The sequence below is a fragment of the Eptesicus fuscus genome, chromosome 4 (genome assembly GCF_027574615.1).
Source record: "Eptesicus fuscus isolate TK198812 chromosome 4, DD_ASM_mEF_20220401, whole genome shotgun sequence".
Lineage (NCBI taxonomy): Eukaryota > Metazoa > Chordata > Mammalia > Chiroptera > Vespertilionidae > Eptesicus > Eptesicus fuscus.
Genome location: NC_072476.1, coordinates 80,917,882 through 80,940,218, shown reverse-complemented (window position 1 = coordinate 80,940,218; position 22,337 = coordinate 80,917,882). Strand labels below are relative to the sequence as shown.

General features: G+C 37.8%; 1 protein-coding gene and 1 pseudogene across 7 annotated transcripts in view; both read left to right on the top strand.

Moving 5' to 3' along the window:
- Positions 1–22,337, top strand: part of KIF2A (kinesin family member 2A) — a 76,939-nt gene that overhangs the window by 13,747 nt on the left and 40,855 nt on the right. The window lies entirely within an intron of this gene.
- On the top strand, positions 1,975–7,698 carry LOC103305270 (glutathione S-transferase A4-like; annotated as a pseudogene).

Here is a 22,337-nt window from a genome sequence, read left to right as displayed (position 1 = left end):
CCATGAAGAGTTTCAGTTAAGATAAATTTCTTCACTTTTGTTATGTTTATTCTATTGGTTAATGGGAGAAATTTAGGGTTTGCTGACAAAATTATTATAAATGAGCTGTATTGCAGTGAGAGGATTCATTCTACTTCTTTACTTTGGTCCATGGACATTTGAGTTTATAGTTCAGTTGCCTAGACAAATGTCCAAGCAATTTGTTTAGAAGCTTCATCCTTGAAATCATCCAGGGTTGAATTTATCTGAACAAGAGTTTATCTTGTTTTAGTTAAACTATAGGGAATTCCTGCTGGAAGATATGCATATGAAGTCTAATTATGTTGGGAGTACAAACAGCATTCCGATTTTTTTTTTAAGTTTAAATTTTAATCTATAGTTTACAATGGACTACTGCAGAGAAATGGATATAGTGATTTACTTATATGATTTTTAGGAAATGAGAACAAATTAGAGGCCCTAATTTGAAAGTCTTAGAATTAACTCACTGTTGAAATACTGCTATTGGACAAAACTTGCTTATATTTTTACAAGGAGAAAATTGATGTGTTCAAGGTCACCAATAAAGTAGAAAATACATTACAGCATAGATTGTCTGCCTCTAAACTCAATTTTCTTTAGGATTCTTTGTATACTGTGGATGTTCCAGACATTGGAAGTCAGTACATTAATTAAATAATGCTTTCATTTTTCTTTCTGTGGTATAGATTGCTTTCAGGCATTTGCTGCATGACCATTGTGTGTCCCTTTATCTCATGCCTTTAAAGGAATAAATGTAGGAATTTTTTGTAGAAAAGGTTACTATATCAGTTGCAACAGAATATCAAAAATCTGTTTCACTCAATGCAAGTGCTCTGTGGCTCTATGATTTATTTTGAAAATAAATTCTGGTCTTTTCCAGTCTCTCTGCCATTGCCTAAGTTTAGGCCCTCCTTGCTTACAAGCCTTTTAAAAGTTTAGACAAGTACTTATGCTCTCAAGTGAAATAATGTTTATTAGATGAGCAGCTATATTGTCAGGAAAATATAACAGATTATAGCAACTTGCTAGAAGGTCCTCTGGTATAATTGATCAATTTGGGCCTCTCTAGACTGAGTGATCTTTATTTTTGCAAAAACTCTTGTATGAAATTGTTCTTGGGATAAAATATAGGGGTTGCATTTTTTACTCCCCCACCCCCACCCCCCCCCACCCCCATTATAGCTGATATTGAGAGTTGACTGCAAACAGTATGGCCCTAAGTGCAAGGGCGTGTGTGTGTGTGTGTGTGTGTGTGTGTGTGTGTGTGTGTGTGTGTTCTTTGTATGGTCTTTGGGTGTAGTTTTTTTGTTTTTTCTTTTTATTCACCTGAGGATATTTTTTCCATTGATTTTTAGAGAGAGTGAAAGGGAGAGGGAGAGACAGAAAGAAACATCGATGTGAGAGACACATCAATTGGTTGCCTACCACATGCCCCATCCATGGTCGGGAGCCTGCAACCGAGGTACATGCCCTTGACTGGAATAGAACCTGGGACCCTTCGGTCCTCAGGCCAACGCTCTATCCACTGAGCCAAACCAGCTAGGATTGAGTGTGGTTTTATTAAGAGTCATATGACACCTTTAACTTTACATGCTCTTTTGGGTTTCATGAAGAGCCATTTCTTAACTAAAAGTAAATAAAAGTAGGTGCTTCTTTCTCCATTCTCTAAATGTTGGTGTTCTTCAGGGCTTGTCCTAACCCTGAGGTACTTCTCACACAGTATTCTCTCTCTAGGTGAACTAAATGCTTCTCTTCGGCCCAGTGTGGCTGCATACATGTACTGTGTGTAATCCTTTGGATGTCACATACCTCAAATTTTGCATGTCCAATATTGAACTTATCACTCACTCCCCCAAATCTACTTCATTATCTTTCATCACTTTTACCCTTTTGCCCAAATTAACCTAGATGTCTTCGTTGACTACTTGTTCTCTCCTAATCTTGTATCCTATCATGAGGTACTCTTAATTCAACTGTTCAAGTACTTAAGTCCATACACTTTTTCCATCCCTCTTCTATAGCTTTGGTCAGGCTAGCATTATATCTTGCCTGTACTGTTGCAACAAATTCTTAATAGGTCTCTCCACCTTTGGTACATTGCCCTTTCAGAATAACTTTTCAGACATATAAATCTGACCTCCTGATCACCTGCTTAAAACATTTTGATTATTTCCTCTACCTCTATTGCCTTTTGGATAAAGCCCAACTCTAACTTGCTTTAGACCCTAAACAATCTGACCCCCCTCTCCAGTCTCATTTCTTGCCCGTTATTTGAGGCACTACAGACACACTGAAGTCTTCTTAGAACACTCCACCTTCTTAGAACAGGTTAGTCTACCTAACCTAACTAACTATTTGCTGTTGCTCCTTTTTGCCTCTTGTTAAACATTCCATCCTTCTTTGATTCCTAGACCTGGTTCCCCTACTCTATGTTCTCTGAATCTAGCTGATTAAATGAACTTCTATAAAGTTGCAAAAAGGTATATATTAGAAAGTCTCTATACTACCCCTGTCCTCCAGCCACCTGGTTCTTCTCCTAAGAGATATCATTATTAACAGGTTCTTGCATATTTGTGCAGAGATGTTTGTTTTGCATTTTTAAGCAAATGTGTATTTGTGTATATGTATCTATGTAATAGAGATATATGTAAACATATACCTTTTCCCTACAGATGGTGTATTGTACACAGGTGCTCTTTAATTTTTTTTCATTTAATAACTATCTTAGAGAACGTTTGAGTATATAAGAATAGCCTCATTGTTTTTCATAACTGCATTTTATTAGTGATTAAATATACAATTTAGATTGTGCTCAATCTATAGCCACTATAATGTCAATACTGTATTGAATAATCTTGAACTTTTGTCATTTCTTATGTACATGACTATATATGTAGGATAAAGACTTAGAAGTAGAATTGCTGGGTCAGGGAATTGTATATTTTTAATTTTTATAGATCTTGCCAGTTTGCTTCTGTAGAGAGTGTGATACCTTCCTATCTGCAAAAATGTCTGTTTCCTCATATCCTTGTCCACATAGTATGCAACATACATTTTTGAGATTTGCTAGCTTGGATTATGGAGTTCATACTGTGCCTGTAGAATGTTATTGTTTTTTTCTGAAGTTAAATAGCCTATAAAAGATAACATGTTTAACTTATAAAATGATTATGAGGTCCAGGCATATAATTAAAACTTTTTAAAATATGTTTTTATTGATTTCAGAGAGGAAGAGAGAGGGAGAGAGAGAAAAAAACATTAATGATGAGAGAGAATCATTGATTGGCTATCTCCTGCACAGCCCTGACTGGGGATCCAGCCTGCAACTGGGGCATGTGCCCTGACCAGGAATTGAACTGTGACCTCCTGGTTCATAGGTCAGCGCTCAACCACACTGAGCCACACCGGTTGGGCTAATGAAAACCTTTTAAGTTCTGGTTTTAATAACCAATATAGAAAAACAAGATGGCATGTGTTATATCTTGTTGAGAAGAAAAAGATTTCCTTTAATTTAAAATTTTTGAAAAATAAACATTATAGGTTTTAACTTAATAAATTTGAACAGCCTTACTAATGGATTGGGATTTTTCAAACTCTGAACACAGTTAAATTATGCTAATGATTATTTTCCTATATTTCTATCATTTTGTAGTTGGTTAATTCACTTAAGTAGATTGCTTTGTTATTGAGGCCAGAATTGATGAACTTAATTTCTTAAAGCCAGTTACTTCTCTGTTCTTTAACTGTTCTATATTTCCTTAATTCTAGGAAATCATTTAAAACACTGGCCTTTTATTGGAAGGGTGATTGAGTAAGAGTATTATATGTGTATTATTTATGTGTTCATTCAACCAGTGTGTTTGGAGTACTTTAGGCAATGCACTAGGTATTGAGGATACAGCAGTGGGGAAAAAATCAAACAAACAGAAAAACAGACCAAAAATTTGTGTCCGTATATGGAGTTTTCATTTTTATAGAGGAAGTGGAAGGTACACAGCTATGCCACCCAATGATTTGTTCTTTGATTAATGGAAAGAAATCAAATCAGCATATTTGTAGTTGAAGAGAAAAAGCCAGAGGAATGAGAAGAGACAAAATAAAGGACAAGGGAAGATTATCAGTGTATCAAGATTTTGGAGGACATAGAACAGATATTTTTTTAATTGATTTTTAGAGAGAGGGAGGAGGGGAGAGAAACATCGATTGGCTGCCTCCTGCATGGGATCAAGCCTGCAACCCGAGATGTGCCCTTACCATGTACCCTGATCCAGGATCTAACCGGCAACCTTTCTGTGCACAGGACAATGCCACACCAGCCAGGGTGGAACAGATAATTCCTAACATGACCTTTCAGTGCTTTATATGATCAGGTTCTTGCCTTTACTGACTCACCTCACACACTTACCCCCTTGCTCCCAGGCCTTGCTGGTCTTTTGTTTTTGTTTTTATTTTAATTCTCACCCAAGGATATGTTCATTAATTTTGAGAGAGAGAGAGAGACAGAGACAGAGACACTCCCATATACGGGGAACCGAACCTGCAACCTTTTGGTGTGCGGGGCGATGCTCCCACCGAGCCACCCAACTAGGGCTCACTGGCCTGTGTGTGTGTGTGTGTGTGTGTGTGTGTGTGTGTGTGTGACTTTTCCACTTAAGAGCTTTCACACAATTTGTGCCCTTCACCTAAAACTTTCTTCTTGCCCACTCTCCCTGACTAAATTTTTGCACTTAGTTCTCAGTTCAGTATTATTTCTGCTCTTGTTCAGAGGGGTCTTTCCTGGCTCTCATATCAAAATTTGATCTCTCCTCTTACTCTATTTTAGTATACTTTACATTTCCTTAATAAATGTTGTCACACTTTGTAAGTACAGATGCTCCTCAATTTAGGATGATGATATAGCCCAGTAAATCCATTATAAGTTAAAAATATTATAAGTCTAAAATACATTTAGACTTGTAATACATAACCTACAGAACATCATAGCTTAACCTAGCTTACCTTAAATGTGCTCAGAACACTTCCTGGGATGCAACCCCATCAAAAGTCAAAAGGCATCTGTAATTGCCTTTCTCTACTCAGCAGAAGCAAAAGACACAGACAAGTGTGTTATATACATGATGACATGCCAAAGCACAAAACATAATTTTCAGAAAACACTGGCCATATGACTGAGAGCTGTGGTCACTGCCACTGCCCAGCCTCATGAGAGAGTATCATGCTGCACATTGCTAGACCAGGAAAAGATAAAAATTCAAAGTACATTTATACTTAATGTGAATCACTTTCATACCATCATAAAGTTAAAAAAAAATCGAAATCAGACCATTGTAAGTTGGGGATCAACTGTATACACTTGTTTCTGTTATTTTATTTTATATTTTTGAAGGCATAGACTAGGTGTGTTTGGTTCCTTATATATAAACCTAGCTTTTAATATGGTGCCTGGCACATAGCAAGCATTCATTGAATATTGAATGAATGAATTGTGAACTTACCACCAGCAATGAATATATTACCCAGGTCCCACATCTTTAACAATTTAGGTTTTTAAAAACCTTTTGAGCCCAGCTGGTGTTGCTCGGTGCTTGAGCATTGACCTAGGAATTGGGAGGTCACAGTTCGATTCCCGGTAGGGGCACAGGCCCAGGTTGTGGGCTTGGTCCCTGGTAGAGGGCGTGCAAGAGGTGACCTATCAATTCTCTCTCATCATTGATGTTTCTGTCTCTCCCTCTTTCTTCCTCTTTGAAATCAATAAAAAATATGTTTTAAAAAAAGAAGAATAGGTAAATCTAGAGACAGAAAGTAGATTAGTGATTGCTTACAATGGGGGTGGGGGGTTGGCGTGAATCAGAGCGTGATCACTAAAGGATAATGTATCTTTTTGAGGTGATTAAAATGTTATAAAAATGCCTGTGGTGGTGGTTGCAGATATCTGTGAATATACTAAAAACCATTAAATTGTATCCTTTAAATGGATAAATTGTACGTTATGTAAATTATATCTCAATAAAGTTGTTTTTTTAAAAAAACGTTTTCATAGATGGAAATGATGAATTGTTTTTTAGATTTGCACTATTACTAGTAAAGATGAATCTTTTTTTTTTTTAATCAAATTTAGTACTTTTTGTCTATCTCCTACTACTTTTAAAAACTGTTTCCTTGGACTTGATTGTATCTTGTTTTTTGAGGTCTCTTCCTATTTCTTGAACTATTCTTAATCTCCTAAATTCTTGTTCCTTGTCTACCTCTTCAATGTTGGTGTTTCCCAGAGTTCTGTCTTTCGTCCTTTTATATTTCCCTGTGTTCTCCCTAGTTACTGTGACCTATTTATTTTTAATTGAGGTATAATTCACATAAAATTCACCCTGTATAGGCAACAAAAGCAAAAGTAAACAAGTGGGGCCACATCAAACTGAGTAGGAGACATCTCAAACTTAAATGTACAACCAAACTCATTTCTGACTTTATCCTGTCTCTCTGTAATGAGCTTCTATGGCTCTACTTTTATTTGTATACCTTTTGCTCTAGCAACGCTGAATTTGCTATTCCACATTTTACTACATTTTAGTGGTTAAAGGGCTTAAAGAAGTGATCATCTAGGCTGCTGGCTGCTCGCAGTGCGCTTTGAGCAACTCTGGCTGCTGTTAGTGGATTCCAGAAAGCCTGAACGACCATCAGGATAGAGAAGAAGCCCAAGCTCCACTTATGTACTAAACAGGGGAGGCCAGATGGAAACCGTAGATTGGTTTTAGCTGCTACTGGAGTCAAGTTTGATGATGAATTTTTTTAAAATGTTTGTGTTGCTTTTCACAGAGAGAGGAAGGGAGAGAAATAGAGAGATAGAAACATCGATGAGAGAGAAACATCATCAATTGGCTGCCTCCTGCATGGCCCCCACTAGGGATCGAGTCTGAAACATGGGCATGTGCCCTGACCAGAAATCAAACCAGTGACCTCTTGGTTCATGGGTTGACGCTCAACCACTAAGCCACACCAGCCGGGCTGATGAAGAATTTTTAGAAACAAAAGAACAGTTGCAGGATGTAATCATCTGCTGTTCCTATAAGTGCCAGTGGTTGAAATTAATGGGATGAAGTTGGTGCAGATCCAAAGTATTCTCCACTACATAGTGGACAAGCACAGCTTCCTTGGAATGGACCTGAAGGACAGAACCCCATTGACATGCATATGGAGGGGACTCTGGATCTACTGGAACTGATTATTATTTACCCTTTTCTAAAACTAGATGATCAATAGAAAAAAGTGGTTAGCATGGCCCAGAAGGCTATACTTTGATACTTTCCTGTGTTTGAAAAGGTTCTAAAGAAGCATAGACAAAGGTTCCTCATTAGTAATCAGCTGAGCCTTAAAGATATGATTCTACTCCATACCATTTTGACTCTAGAGGAGAAAATTCCCAATATCCTGTCTTCATATCCTCACCTCCAAGAATACAGAGTGAAAATGAGTAATGTCCCTACAATTAGGATATTCCTTGAATCTGACAGAAAGAAGAAGCCTCCTCCCAACGAGATCTTCATGAGAACTGTCTACATGGTTTTGTTTCCAGGTCAAGGCCTCATAGACTCTATAACATCATTATGCCATGAAACAGCACATATGTCTGTGAATGAGAACTTGCCCCTAGAAATTGCTGTGTCTACAATAGTATCTTAATTGATGTCAGCTTTGTAATGGTGCTATGTATAGCTATTCCTAAGTTGGGTCTTTCATGTCAAGGTGATCTCTTCTAAAAACAGTGACATCTTTTTGTCCATTGAATAATTGTTATGGAAACTTTTTCTAAAAACCTTTTTTGGAGAGGCTGGTGTTTAAGTTAGATCTGATCTGAACTAATTTCCTGATAACATGGACGGGCAGGACCTCATACTAGTATTCTCTCCTGAGCTTCTTTTCTCCTCTCCTTTTCCTATTCTAAACCCCATCTGGTTTATTCCTAATTTTTAGGGTCTAATAACCAAATATCTAGTGAATATCTCTCCTCTCAGTTATTATAAATCCATGGCAGTACTGAGTGCAATTGATATTAGCCAAAATAGTTTACCACCCCCCCCACACACACACACAAAAAAGCTATCATCTGTTCTTTTAATACACATTGGCCAGTCATTGAAAGTAGAAATTTCTCTGGCTCAGTCACTACTGCCATAAGCTTCCATAAGTAGAGTGAAGCAGAGATTGTGATACAAATCCCTGGCAGAAGTAGTGACATTGCAATCAGGATTTGAGTTTTGTGGCACAGGGCAGGGAATGTACCCTATTCATCTTCATATTTCTATTGCCTTTACCATTTGAAAGAGGATATCTTACTCTGCCTAGGCTGGATAACAAAATACATAGACTGGGTGATGTAAACAACAGACATTTATTTCTCACAATTCTGGAGGCTGGGAAGTCCAACAGAGATCAGGGTGCTGGTTGATAGGATTCTTGGTAAGAGCCTTCTTTCTGTCTTACAGATGGCTATTTTCTCATTGTGTCCTCACATGGTAGAGAGGCAACATCTCCCTTTTCCCCTCATAAAGCCACAAGTTCCACCCTGGCTGGCATTGCTCAGTGGTTAGAGCATTGTCCTGTGCACTGGAGGGGGTCAGGGTTTTGATTCCAGGTCAAGGCCAGGTCTGATCCCCATCCCTGGTGGGGGTAGGGGTAGAAGGCAACCAATGGATGTGTCTCTGTAACATCAATGTTTCTTCTGTCTCTCTCCCCCTCTCCCTCCCCTTTCCTTCCCTTCTACTCCTTGGGTGAGTATTTAAAAAATTTTTATTTTAAAGCCACAGGTCCTGACCTTAGGGCCCCACCTGAAGACCCTACCCTCATGACCTCATCTAAACCTAATTATCTCCCAAAAACCATCACATTGGGATTTAGGACTTCAACATATGAATTTGGGGGGTTGGGGAATGCAATTCAGTGCATAGCAAAAGAGTTGTGAGTAAACATTCTGAATATGGACTGCTGTTCAAGACCACAGCATCACCCATAATGCACAAATACATTTTTGTGTGGTGGCTAAGAATGTGACTTTTAAGATTAAACTAATTTATTTTCAGTTATCTCTCTCCACCATGTGATGACTGATTTAATGTTGTGTTAGTGTGACCAAGATTTAGCGTTTTCAATTAAAATTTTATCTATGCTTGTAGCAGTTTTACTTTTAATGTTTAGGTGTAAGTATCATTATTATCTGGCTCAGCCATTTCTCCTTTCTTTTCTGGTGACAAGATACTTTTTTAGAATATGTGTATTTGAAAATCACTTATGATGTGTTTATAACATTCTTTAAGGTTTCCAGGGGAGCACTTCTGTCTCATTATCCTGGAAGACAGGAAAGGTAGGCTACTAGCCTCTTTATCAGTGAGATGTGTTGTTTTGTGTTTTTCTTTTTAATATTCTGTGTTATTAGTCTACTTGGTATTAGTACTACATCAGCAACTTTTACTAAACACTTACTTATTGCATCCAGTCACCTGAATTCAGGCCTTAAATTCCCTAGGGCAGTGGTCGGCAAACTGCGGCTCACGAGCCACATGCGGCTCTTTGGCCCCTTGAGTGTGGCTCTTCCACAAAATACCACGGCCTGGACGAGTCTATTTTGGAGAAGTGGCGTTAGAAGAAGTTTAAGTTTAAAAAATTTGGCTCTCAAAAGAAATTTCAATCATTGTACTGTTGATATTTGGCTCTGTTGGCTAATGAGTTTGCCGACCACTGCCCTAGGGTATTAGAAGGGTAGCTGAAAATCAACTAGAATGGCTGAACATTTTTATAATGTTTTTCTTTGCAGCTAAGTTATGTTTAAATTTTGTAAATATACATACAAGACTACATTGTGTGGTATACTGCTGTTGAAAAACATTCTAAAAGATCCTTATCTCTTGTAGGATGTATTTAAGCATAAGAGAAGATAACTACATATAGCTATGAAAGGATCACATAGTGCAGCTGTATTGGTTTGGAATTCCCTTTTGAGTAAATAAGAATTTAAGCCAGGGAGCAATTAGATAGATAGCATTGCATTAATATATCCAGCAGAACATCTGTAAAAGGCAAAACTTATTTCTCAACCAGTGAATTAAGATACATTTCAGATATCCTGTTACCTAGGGTCATGGTCAACAAACTGCGGCTCGCGAGCCACATGCGGCTCTTTGGCCCCTTGAGTATGGCTCTTACACAAAATACCACGCCTGGGCGAGTCTATTTTGAAGAAGTGGCGTTAGAAGAAGTTTAAGTTTAAAAAATTTGGCTCTCAAAAGAAATTTCAATCGTTGTACTGTTGATATATGGCTCTGTTGACTAATGAGTTTGCCGACCACTGACCTAGGGGAAATGTAGATATGAAGAATGGCCTTTTAATTAAAATGTGTTGTGATTTAGTTAATTAATAAACTTAGTTTAAAAAGAACTATGAAATTTTTAATGCTTTTTTTCCCCTTTTTACTATTTCAACTGGAATCCTAATCATATAACTTATCATGGTTTTAGAAATTCAGTTTTTATGTTCTTTTTCACTAGTGGTTTTGAACAGTTTTTAATCCTCTTTCCCTACACCCAAATACACAGAATAGTATTAAGAAACAAGTGATGTAATAATTTTTAATGGGATCATAGCTCCTTGATGACATTTTTCCTTATTATCTTTGTGCACATTTAGAATGGAAATTTTCTAAATAGCTGCACAGTGAGTCCTTCAAAATGATAATTCTACTAAATTGTTAGTGTGCAGTGTGATTCAGTCATCACTGAACCCCTAAAAAGATCCAGTTTCCCTGTCACCCCAAAGAAACTGAGCAGTATTAATTTTTTAGATCCACTTCAAAAACAATGAACAGAGGAGGTAAGAATTTGAAAACTAGTTTACAATATGAATGAAATTTGTCTGTTCTTAAAATATATACACTGAGTGGCCAAATTATTATGATCTCTGAACGCATAATAATCTGGCCACTCAGTGTGTGTGTGTGTGTGTGTGTGTGTGTGTGTGTGTGTGTGTGTGTGTGTATTTGAGGCCCAGTGCATGAATTCGTGCATGGGTGGGGTCCGGCCAGCCTGGCCAGGGGGAGGGGACATGGATGGTTGGCTGGCCTGCCTGCTGGTCGAACTCCTAGTCGAGGGGACAATTTGCATGTTAGCCTTTTATTATATAGAATATACACTGGGTGGCCAGATTGTTATGCGTTCAGAGATCATAATAATCTGGCCACTCAGTGTATATTTCTATTGATTTCAGAGAGGTAGGGAGAGAGAGAGAGAGAGAGAGAGAGAGAGAGAGAGAGAGAGAGAGAAACATCAATGATGAGAGAGAATCATTGATCAGCTGCCTCCTGCATGCCCCCTACTGGGGATTGAGTCCACAACCCGGGCATGTGCCCTTGACTGGAATCGTACCCAGGGCCCTTCAGTCCACAGACTGACGCTCTATCCACTGAGACAAACTGGCTAGGGCAAGTTTGTCTCATTTTTAAGTTCTATTTTCTTCATGGAAATTCTTAACTGTCTCATACTCATTTTTTTCTTTTTGTGTCACAATTCCAGCTCTGTGCTTACAATCTAAGAAAGGAAATGTTAGAACTTAAAATTTACTTATAAACAGTAACATCTTAAATGTGATAAACTAAAACAAAAAAGTCTCTATGTTTGGTAAAGTAACATTCCCCAGGGATTTACTAAACAGCAACAGCACTGTTACCAGTGTCAGCTGAGGTATTATTTATGTCCTCCTCTAACAGCTTCTTGTTCCACTAAAGTTTGAAGAAGGTGTGACACCTTCATAGTCCTCATTAAGGATTCTCTGCTGCTTAGATTACCTAACAAAACCTGGATATCAGAGTTTGGGAGTTTGACTTCTGTTGGATCTCCTGTAATAATCTCCAACAAATCACCAAATTCTTTTCTGTCCTCATTTACTGGTTAGTGGCATCTAGGAACAGATTTACCATTTGATAAAATATAAATATTAAATTATAAATCATTTTGAGGTAGTTGGCAAGAGAGAAAAATTGTATGAATATTACTGTGTATTTAGCAATGTTTTTTATTTTCTAAATAATGCTTTTTTAATAGTGTTTTTTGATTGTCATATTTAGTCTTTCTATTTTAAAGCAGCATTTTGGCAATCTCCATTTTCCTAACTTTTTGCCATTGGATATTTTCGTGTTCCTGAAGGAACGTCCTTTTAGAATTCTTTTTAATAAGTTAAGAAAAGAATTGTATCTGTTTTAAAACAGGTTTAAAACAAACCGTCTTAGATAACAAAAGCTAATTAACATGTTTTGCCATGACTACTTGGAAAGATGCACTCAAATTTTTGAATTTGCATTCTGCACTGGTACTTGGTTCTTACAACTAAATATACAAATTGACTTATTTTATTACAATTAGTATTTCATTCAGATTTTAAGAAAAAAAAAAGAGAGAGAAACCTGTTTATTTTAATCAATCACATGATATGAAGTCCCAAAAGTTTTTAAGTATGTTTTCAGATAATTTATCAAGCTATCTAGTTTGGTGGGTACTTACTTATTGGGGAGGGAGGGGTGTCACTTTGTAAGTTATATAAATGTCTAACCACTATGCTGTACACCTGAAACTAATATAATATTGAATGTCAACTGTAATTGAAAAAAGTTAAAATTAAAAAAAATAATTTATCAAAATTCCCTTCTAGTAGGAACTTACTTGGAAGAAAGTACTTCTTTTAGATATTTGTTTGCCAGCTACTTGGGATAGCATATGTATTTTACTCACCCTCTGGAAATAAACATTATTCTGCCAAGCATTTGTTCTGAATGTTATTTTATACTAGTCATTCATAGTAATATTTATATCTTTAGTCTTCTGATGAGAATAGATATTGATGTTTCTTTTCCTTAGTCCTTGCTTGTGAATGTATAAAAGGAGAAAACTAGATTTTAGTACTATTTTTTAAAAAGTCAATAAAGCCGAAACCGGTTTGGCTCAGTGGATAGAGCGTCGGCCTGCGGACTGAAAGGTCCCAGGTTCGATTCCAGTCAAGGGCATGTACATTGGTTGCGGGCACATCCCTGGTGGGGGGTGTGCAGGAGGCAGCTGGTTGTTGTATCTCTCTCATCGATGTTTCTAGCTCTCTATCCCTCTCCCTTTCTCTCTGTGAAAAATCAATAAAATATAAAAAAAAGTCAATAAAAAAAAGCCTTCAAATTATGCAACAGTATTCTGATTGAAAATTGAGATGACTAGAGCTTTTAGATATACTTGAGAATGATATATTTTAATTTGTTAGCATAGAAACTGGATTTTTGTATTAGTTTTCATTACATGGCTATATACACATAAATGACCAGTGATTTACTAATTTTAAGTAGATTTTTAGATAATAACATTTATAAAGCATTAATTTTTGTCATCTTTTTTTTTTTTTTAATTGATTTTTACCGAGAGGAAGGGAGAGGGATAGATAGTTTAGAAACATCAATGAGAGAGAATCATTGATCGGATGCCTCCTGCACACCCCCTATTGGGGTTGTGCCCGCAACCAAGGTACATGCCCTTGACCGGAATCGAACCTGGGACCCTTCAGTCCGAAGGCCGACGCTCTATCCACTGAGCCAAACCGGTTAGGGCAATTTTTGTCATCTTTTAAAATTTACTAAACTTTAAACAAAAACAGATTTTATCGCCCTAGCCGGTTTGGCTCAGTGGATAGAGCGTCAGCCTGCGAACTGAAAGGTCCCAGGTTCGATTCCGGTCAAGGGCACATGCCCGGGTTGTGGGCTCAATCCCCAGTGGGGGACTTGCAGGAAGCAGCCAGTCCATGATTCTCTCTCATCATAGATGTTTCTATCTCTCCCTCATCCTTCCTCTCTGAAATCAATAAAAATATATACTTAAGAAAACAAACAGATTTTATCAACCTTAAGGGGTTTGGAAATCACCATTATAAGCAATCTCAGAATTCAACTTCTATTTTTACTAATTGTTTTAGTTGTTTTGTTCATACGTGATTTTGGTTTTGAAATTTTTATTAAGGTGTTAACTATTTTAGAAGTATCAAAAAAAATTTAAAATAGCTCAGGAAGAACTGAAAATGTTTAAGGGAAGACTTGACACATGTATGCTTACGTATATTTCAACTATATGGTAATTAGAAATAGAAAAAAACATGGAGTTTGTAATTCTAGGTATGTAAAAAACAGCAGCAACCTTTTTTAGGGTCTGAAAAGAATTGATTGTTGCTTTTTCATATTTTTCCTAATATTCTACCACTGTATCCTTTTAATAAAATATATATATTTGTTAGCATTTTAATACTCATAATGTTGTGTTATTAGTGTTCTTGGCTATTTTATTTTGGCTCTTCTACATTTGCAACCAAGTTATACTTTATATGCTAGACAAGGTTTATGCCAGCCTAATTAGTTGCTGGATTTCTTAGCCTCACAGCTGCTGTGAATTCAGCTGTGAACTAGGAAACATATAATAGGATCCTGTTTTCAAAGACCAGAAGACAATTGTCAGCATGTAAAACTTGATTTTGACAGCTCAGTAAATATATGAGATTTTATGGCAAGTTAAATAGCACCAATAGCAATCTTAAGTAACCATTTTAATTTTAAAGGTTAGAAAGTCCATAAATATAGAATTCATATATTTGTTATTTTGGGTCATTGGGGCAGATGTGGCTTGAAATCATGTTTGTTCTTCTGTTAAGTCACTTGTCGGTTTTTTATTTTTTAAAAATCGTTTGTCTCATTTACTTACAGATATTAAAAAGTTGAGATCTGAACTATTCTCCCTGTTATTTCACCATAACAAAATTACAACTTAAACTATGTAAAGGTATTTTGTAAAATGAACTAAGCATAAAGTGCCTTTGAAATAAAGATTATTATTTCAAAATATTATATATTTATATGATTTGATTTAGCAGGTAACATTTTTATAAGTTATCTTGACATCTAAATTTGGGGTGAAATTTACATTTCTCTTACTTGAACCGAATGAAATTGCCATTTTTAGGTTAAAATGGTCAATTTTTTCTTAGAATTACTATGGTTCTCATATGGTTTGATTATATTTAAAAGTCTATTTTCAATAGCAGAAACCTATGACTATCCTGTTTTTATTTTTTATTTTTAAATGTGTTTTTTAAATATATTGTATTGGTTTCAGAGAGGAAAAGAGAGGAGGGGGAGAGAGAAACATCAGTGATGAGAATCATTGATTGGCTTCCTCCTGCACATCCCCTACTGGATCAAGCCCACCATGTGCCCACCAGGAATCGAACATGACCTCCTAATTCATGGGTCGACGCTCAACCACTGGGCCACACCGGCCAGACAATAGTGTTGATTTTGCCCTCGCTGGTTTGGCTCAATGGATAGAGCGTTGGCCTGTGGACTGAAGGGTCCCAGGTTCGATTCCAGTCAAGGGCACATGCCCAGGTTGCATGCTCGATCCCCAGTAGGTGGCGTGCAGGAGGCAGCCGATCAATGATTCTCTCTCATCATTGATGTTCCTATCTCTCTCTCCCTCTCCTTTCCTCTCTGAAATCGATAAAAATATATTTTTAAAAAATAGTATTGATTTTATTTAATAGTGTGAATTTACAGTTTTCAAATCTGACTCCCATTTTCTATTAATACTAGAGGTTCAGTGCACGAAATTTGTGCACAGGTAGGGTCCCTAGCAGCTGCCGGCCAGGGCCTCCCCCAGCTGCCGGCTGGGGGCCTCCCTTCATTTCGCGCTGCCCCCTGGTGGTCAGCGCATGTCATAGCAAACGATCAAACTCCCGAGGCAACACTTTAAATATTAGGCTTTTATATAGATAGGTGATATGAGACTTAAAGATTAATTTGGCTTCTGGTTAAAATTGTACAGTGAAGTTCATGTATTGGCATCTTTCTGCCTCAGATACATAAAAGAAACCAAAAAGGCATAGCTGAGCTCAAGAACAAGATATCACCAGGAAGCAGAAATCAATTGGAAACACTAAGGGATGGGTAGAGCTGAGCAGGCAAAGATTGCAAAAGTTTGACTCTGTAGGATGATAGGGGTACCAGAAAAAAAAAAAAGAATCAGAAAATCAGGTTCATTGAAGACAAAGATGCCAGTAAAAAATTGCTGCTGATTTGCTCCCTAAAGCTAAGTTTATACAAACTTTCCTCCAAGGGAGGCAGTCCAGTGCAATTACAGGGGTGATACTCAATCACTGAGTACTGGAGAAGTCATAACAATTATTTGTGGCTTTATTTAACCTGGAATGGCTTCTCAATTTTAGAAATAAGGGAAATTAGAAAATAGTTTGAATTAAATAATAACAATACTACATATACAATGTGTAAGATGCTCCTAAAGCATTTCTTGGAGAGAAATGAGTAGTTCAAATGCTTATGAAGAAAAAAGGATAAAGATGAGGGATCCATCTTAAGAATTTAAGGAAAAAAAATAGCAAAATCTCAAAGTCTGTTGAAAGAAATACTAGTAAGAGCAGTAATTCAGTATTTAATAACACAATAAAAGGTCTCAATGAAACCAAGTGTGTTCTTAGAAAGGATAAAATTGATAGATCTTAAGTGATACTTATCAAGAAAAAAGTTGAAAAATTAGGAATGAAAAAGTGTCTGTCATTACAGATGCCCCATGCATTCAAACATAATTATGAACAACTTTATGACCCAAATGTAAATCTTAAAAAAAGTGAAATTATCAAAACAGTTAAGAATAGAAAACTACAATTATCCCATAGTTATTAGGTAAATCAAATCTTCTCACAAATAAAACCCTAAGTCAAGATGGTTTTAACCAGTTCCTACCAAACCAAAGTTCAATTAGTTCCAATTTTGCACCTAATGATTCCAGAATAAGATTGGTATGAGAAAGGAAAACTGCTTGCCAGTATTACTTTTGATTAATAATGTAAAAATCCAAAACAAAATAATTCAGTGCAATTCCAATAAAAATTTTAAGTGTGTGTGTGTGTGTTTTAGGTTATTTGATTTTTGGAACTTGACAAGATGATTCTAAAATTTATAGACATGCAAAAAGCTAAGAATATCAAAATTTCGATGAACCAAATAGGCAGGAAGACTTATTTTACCAGATAGCAAGACTTATTACAAAGCTATAATAATTAAGACAATATAATTTTGGTTCAGGAAAAGAGAAGTAGACTTATGCTTCAAGTTTGAAATTTGACAAGTAGTGTTGCAAATAGATGAAGGAAGGGCTTTTCAGGATGTGGCTCTGGAACAATTTGTTTTCCATGGAGAGGGAAATGGAAATTGTGTTACCATTCTCAAAGATAAAAATGACAGTGGATTACAGTCTTGAATATAAAAGGCTTTGTAAAACTTTAGAAGAAACTAGCTTAATGACCTGAGTCTTGGAAGAATTCTGTGACATAAAAAGCCAGAATTGAGAAACATATATATTTGACTTCAGTAAAATTAAGAACTTTTTTTACAGCACCTTTGTTCCAAAATAGCAGAAACACAACAAATGTCCATCAGCAGAAGAATAAATTTTGGCATATTCATATATACTGAAAATGAATGAATTATAGTTATATACAACATAAATGCATCTTTGAAAAATAGTGTTGTCAACTTACACCATACACAAAAATAAACTCAAAATGGTTAAAGGACTTAAATGTAAGATAGGAAACCATAAAAATCTTAGAAGACTCCATAGGCAGCAAAATATTAGACATCTGTAGTGGCAGTATCTTTATCAATACAGCTCCTAGGGCAATGGAAACTAAGAAAATAAACAAATGGGACTACATCAAAATAAAAAATGTCTGCACAGCAAAAGAAACCATCAATAAAACAATAAGAAAGCCCACTGCATGGGGAAACATTTGCTAATGCTATCTCAGCTAAGGGTTTAATCTCCAAAATTTACAGGGAACTCGTACAACTTAACAAAAAGAAGATAAACAACCCAATCAAAAAATGGGCAAAGGACCTAAATACTAAACACTTTTCAAAAGAGGACATACAGAAGGCTCAGAGACATATGAAAACATGCTCAAAGTCACTAATCATCTGAGAGATGCAAATCAAAAAGACAATGATGTATCATCTCACACCTGTCAGAAGGGCTTTCATCAACAAATCAACAAATGACAAGTACTGGGAAAGATGTGAAGAAAAAGGAACCCTCATGCACTGCTGGTGGGAATGCAGACTGGTGCAGCCACTGTGGAGAATAGTATGGAGTTTCCTCAAAAAGTTAAAAATGGAACTCCCATTTGACCCAGTAATCCCACTTCTAGGACTATGTCCTAGAAAGCAGAAACACTAATCAGAAAGGATATATGCACCCCTATGTTCATAGCACAGTTTACAATAGCTAAGATTCGGAAACAGCCTAAGTGCCTGTCAGATGAGTGGATTAAAAAACTGTGGTACAGCCGAAACCGGTTTGGCTCAGTGGATAGAGCGTCGGCCTGTGGACTGAAAGGTCCCGGGTTCGATTCCGGTCAGGGGTATGTACCTTGGTTGCGGGCACGTCCCCAGTGGGGAGTGTGCAGGAGGCGGCTGATCGATGTTTCTCTCTCATCAATGTTTCTGACTCTCTCTCCCTCTCTCTTCCTCTCTGTAAAAAATCAATAAAATATGTTAAAAAAAGAAAGAAATGTACAATAGTGACATTTAAAAAAAAAAACTGTGGTACATCTACGCAATGGAATGCTACGCTGCTATAAAAAAGAAGGAACTTTTGCTATTTGCAACAGCATGAATGGAACTGGAGAGCATTATGCTAAGCGAAATAAGCCAGTTGGAGAAAGATAAATATCATATGATCTCATACTAGTAGGTGGGATATAATGAACAACATAAACTGATTAACAAAAATAGATCCAGAGACAAGGTAACATTGAACAGACCACCCAACCTCAGAGAGAAGGCAGGGAGCGGGGTCAGTTAGAGATCAACCAAAGGACTTGTATGCATGCATATTAGCAAAACCAATGGACACAGACACTGGGGTGGTGGGGTCTTGTCCTGGGGTGTGGCGGGAGGGGAGTGGAAGGGGGCGTCAATCAGGGGAAAAGGAGACATATGCAATACTTTAAACAATAAAAAAAAGAAAAATAGTGTTGTACAAGTCTTAAATAACTGTCAGCTAAAAGTAGGCAAACTCAACATTTTTGTGTGTTACATTTGTAAGTGGTAAAACTGCAAAGAAAAGCCACTGTACGATTATCTCTTAACAGATAGTGACCCTTCTGGTGGCAGGGAAAATGGGAGGGGGAAGGAGACCCATTTAAGGAGGGGACATAATGAGGTTCAGAGGTATTGTTTCTTAAACTGGTGGTAGTGGATACACAGGTGTTCTATTTTTTTTTTTAACGTAGAAGTATTTATGATATAATTCACAATGAAGTATATAGGGAATCAGTGTCAAAGGGCATTGTTAGTGAGGATGAAGTACAGGAATTTTCGCAAACCAGAAAAATGGGTTGGTATTTGGAGGGCCATATGGGAAGATAGTCTCAGATTCTAGGGAAAGATAAGTCCAATCCCGATTTGTCTCTGAGATGTAGTTCTGTATCTGTAGTTGTCTTACTAACACCTGTGCATGATTCCTATTAACAACTGAGACTTAGGATAAAGTATCTTATTGTTCCGCCATTAGTATCATTTTCCCAGTCATCCAAGCTCAAACCTTTTCTATTATATCTGTGTTAACACTAATCTATTCCTTTGAAAAATCTCGTGTAGATCTGTTCCTCTTTTTTTTTAAATATATTTTATTGATTTTTTTACAGAGAGGAGGGAGAGGGATAGAGAGTTAGAAACATCGATGAGAGAGAAACATCGATCAGCTGCCTCCTGCACACCTCCTACTGGGGATGTGCCCGCAACCAAGATCCCGGAATCGAACCTTTCAGTCTGCAGGCCGACGCTCTATCCACGGAGCCAAACCGGTTAGGGCTTTATTTTATTATTTAACACCTTTGTTAATGGGTGCTTACTCTTTGACTTTTGAAAAAAATCAAATTGTAAATTTTTATTACAATTAAAAATGAGGTATTTGAGTATATCTTAATTGAACCATATATACAACAGTTGGTTTTAAAAACTTTAAAGGCATATTGGGGAAAGTCAGGCTTAAAACAAATTTTTTAGAGACATCTTTTGGTAAAAATAATAAAAATTCCATGCTGCATAGGAACTGCAGATATTTCTGCTAATCTGATCCAGTGGCAAAAAGCAATCACCTAAGATTTTATTCAGCTCCCGACCTTTTATTCATTTCTTATTGACAGAATTTTATATTTATTTCTTCTTGAATGAATAAACTGGACCATGATGGCAATAAGTCAACAGTTTCTCAGTCCTGCCTTGCTAAACTTCTAGAGTTTAGTCTTAACTGGTGGACTAGCTGGTTTTAACTCTGCTGCTTGTAGCTTAAGGTTTTCTGAGTGTCTTCATTGGTAATTGAAGTTGTGGAGGTACCAGAGTTGAGAATCTTGCCAATACTATGTGTTCTCTCTTTGATTTTCTTTATCCTCTTCATTGCTAATTTCTCTTGGCTGTTTTTGGAGTTTAAGGTCCCTGTGAAATTGTGACCTGTAGTCCTAATACAGATTTTGTCCCTCTGGTTTGCCTTTTCTCACACACCTAGTTATCAGTACACTATGTCACCCCTCCCTCCTTAGGAAATAGAGATACTGTGGTAGATGCTTAACTGTAGGAATGGTGGTGTTGGTCTTCCCTTTTGGTATATGCATACACTTTTCCCATTTTTGTTATTTTGGTAAGTCTATTGGTAATTGCATGAAAACCCCTACCTGTATTCCTTTCTTCAACAACTTCAACCACAGCCTCTTCATGTCCTCCAGGAAGTTATTCTCTTTGATAGTCTGGTATAGTCTTCTTTGGGGTCATTTCCTAATGATGGAATTATATCAGTGTCATATTAAACCGTTTCATTTTTCCCCAAACCTTTGCTGTAATCTTCTTGTCCCCACTAGTGGGTATTACTGTTGTGAGGTTGCCAGGGGTGGTGGGGTGGGGGAGAGAGGCTGCTGGGTCTCAGCTTCACTACTCATGTTGTGGAGATGGTGGTAAAGGTGGGGCTTGATGCAAGCAGTGGTAGCTCCTCCTAATGTAGTGATGGTGGCCAGCAGGGCAGCTCATGTCTCTGCTGTCCATTCTCCATTTCTACTACAATTAAACTCAATCTTTCTTTTTTTCATATCCAATGCCAATATTGTAGATGCACTGCTTGGATCTCCCTTTAAGAAAGAACTTCTTTAGCCCTAGCCAGTTTGGCTCAGTGGATAGAGCGTTGGCCTGCAGACTGAAGGATCCCAGATTCTATTCTGGTCAAGGGCACATGCCGGGGTTGTGGGCTCGATTCCCAGTAGGGGGTGTGCAGGAGGCAGCCGATCAATGATTGATGTTTCTATCTCTCTCCCCCTCTCCCTTCTCTGAAATCAATAAAAAATATTTAAGAAAGAAAGGAAGAACTTCTTTTACTCCAGGGAGTGCATTTAGCTGACAGACTTCAGCTGTTAATACCTTTAGGCTCCTTAGTTTTTTTAAGAATAATTTATTATAGAAAGTACTAGAGGCCTAGTGCATGAAATTCGTGCACGGGGTTAGGGGGTGTCCCTCAGCCCAGCCTGCACCCTCTCCAATCTGGGACCCCTTGAGGGATGTCTGACTGCCCGTTTAGGCACAATCCAGGACTGCTGGCTCCCAACCACTCGCCTGCCTGCCTGCCTGATTGCCCCTAACTGCTTCTGCCTGCCATCCTGATCACCCCCTAACCACTCCCATGCCAGCCCAATTGCCCCTAACTGCCCTCCCCTGCAGGCCTGGTCACCCCTAATTACCCTCCCCTGCAGGCCTGATCACCCCCAACTGCCCTCCCCTACAGGCCTGGTCACCCCCAACTGCCCTCCCCTACAGGCCTGGTCTCCCGCAACTGCCCTCCCCTACAGGCCTGGTTGCCTCCAACTGCCCTCTGCCAGCCCGGTCACCCCTAACTGCCCTCCCCTGCAAGCCTGGTCCCTTCCAACTGCCCTCCTCTGCTGGCATGATTGCCCACAACTGCCCTCCCCTGCCGGCCATCTTGTGGCAGCCATCTTGTGTCTACATGGGGGCAGCCATCTTTGACCACATGGGGGCAGCCATATTTGACCACATGGCAGCCATCTCGTGTGTTGGAGTGATGGTCAATTTGCATATGACTCTGATTAGATAGGATTACAGATGTCCCATTTTCCCCCCATTGATGTCCTCCCTCCTAACTCCCCCAGGCCTTCACTATACACTCCTTAGCTTTTGAGTTGA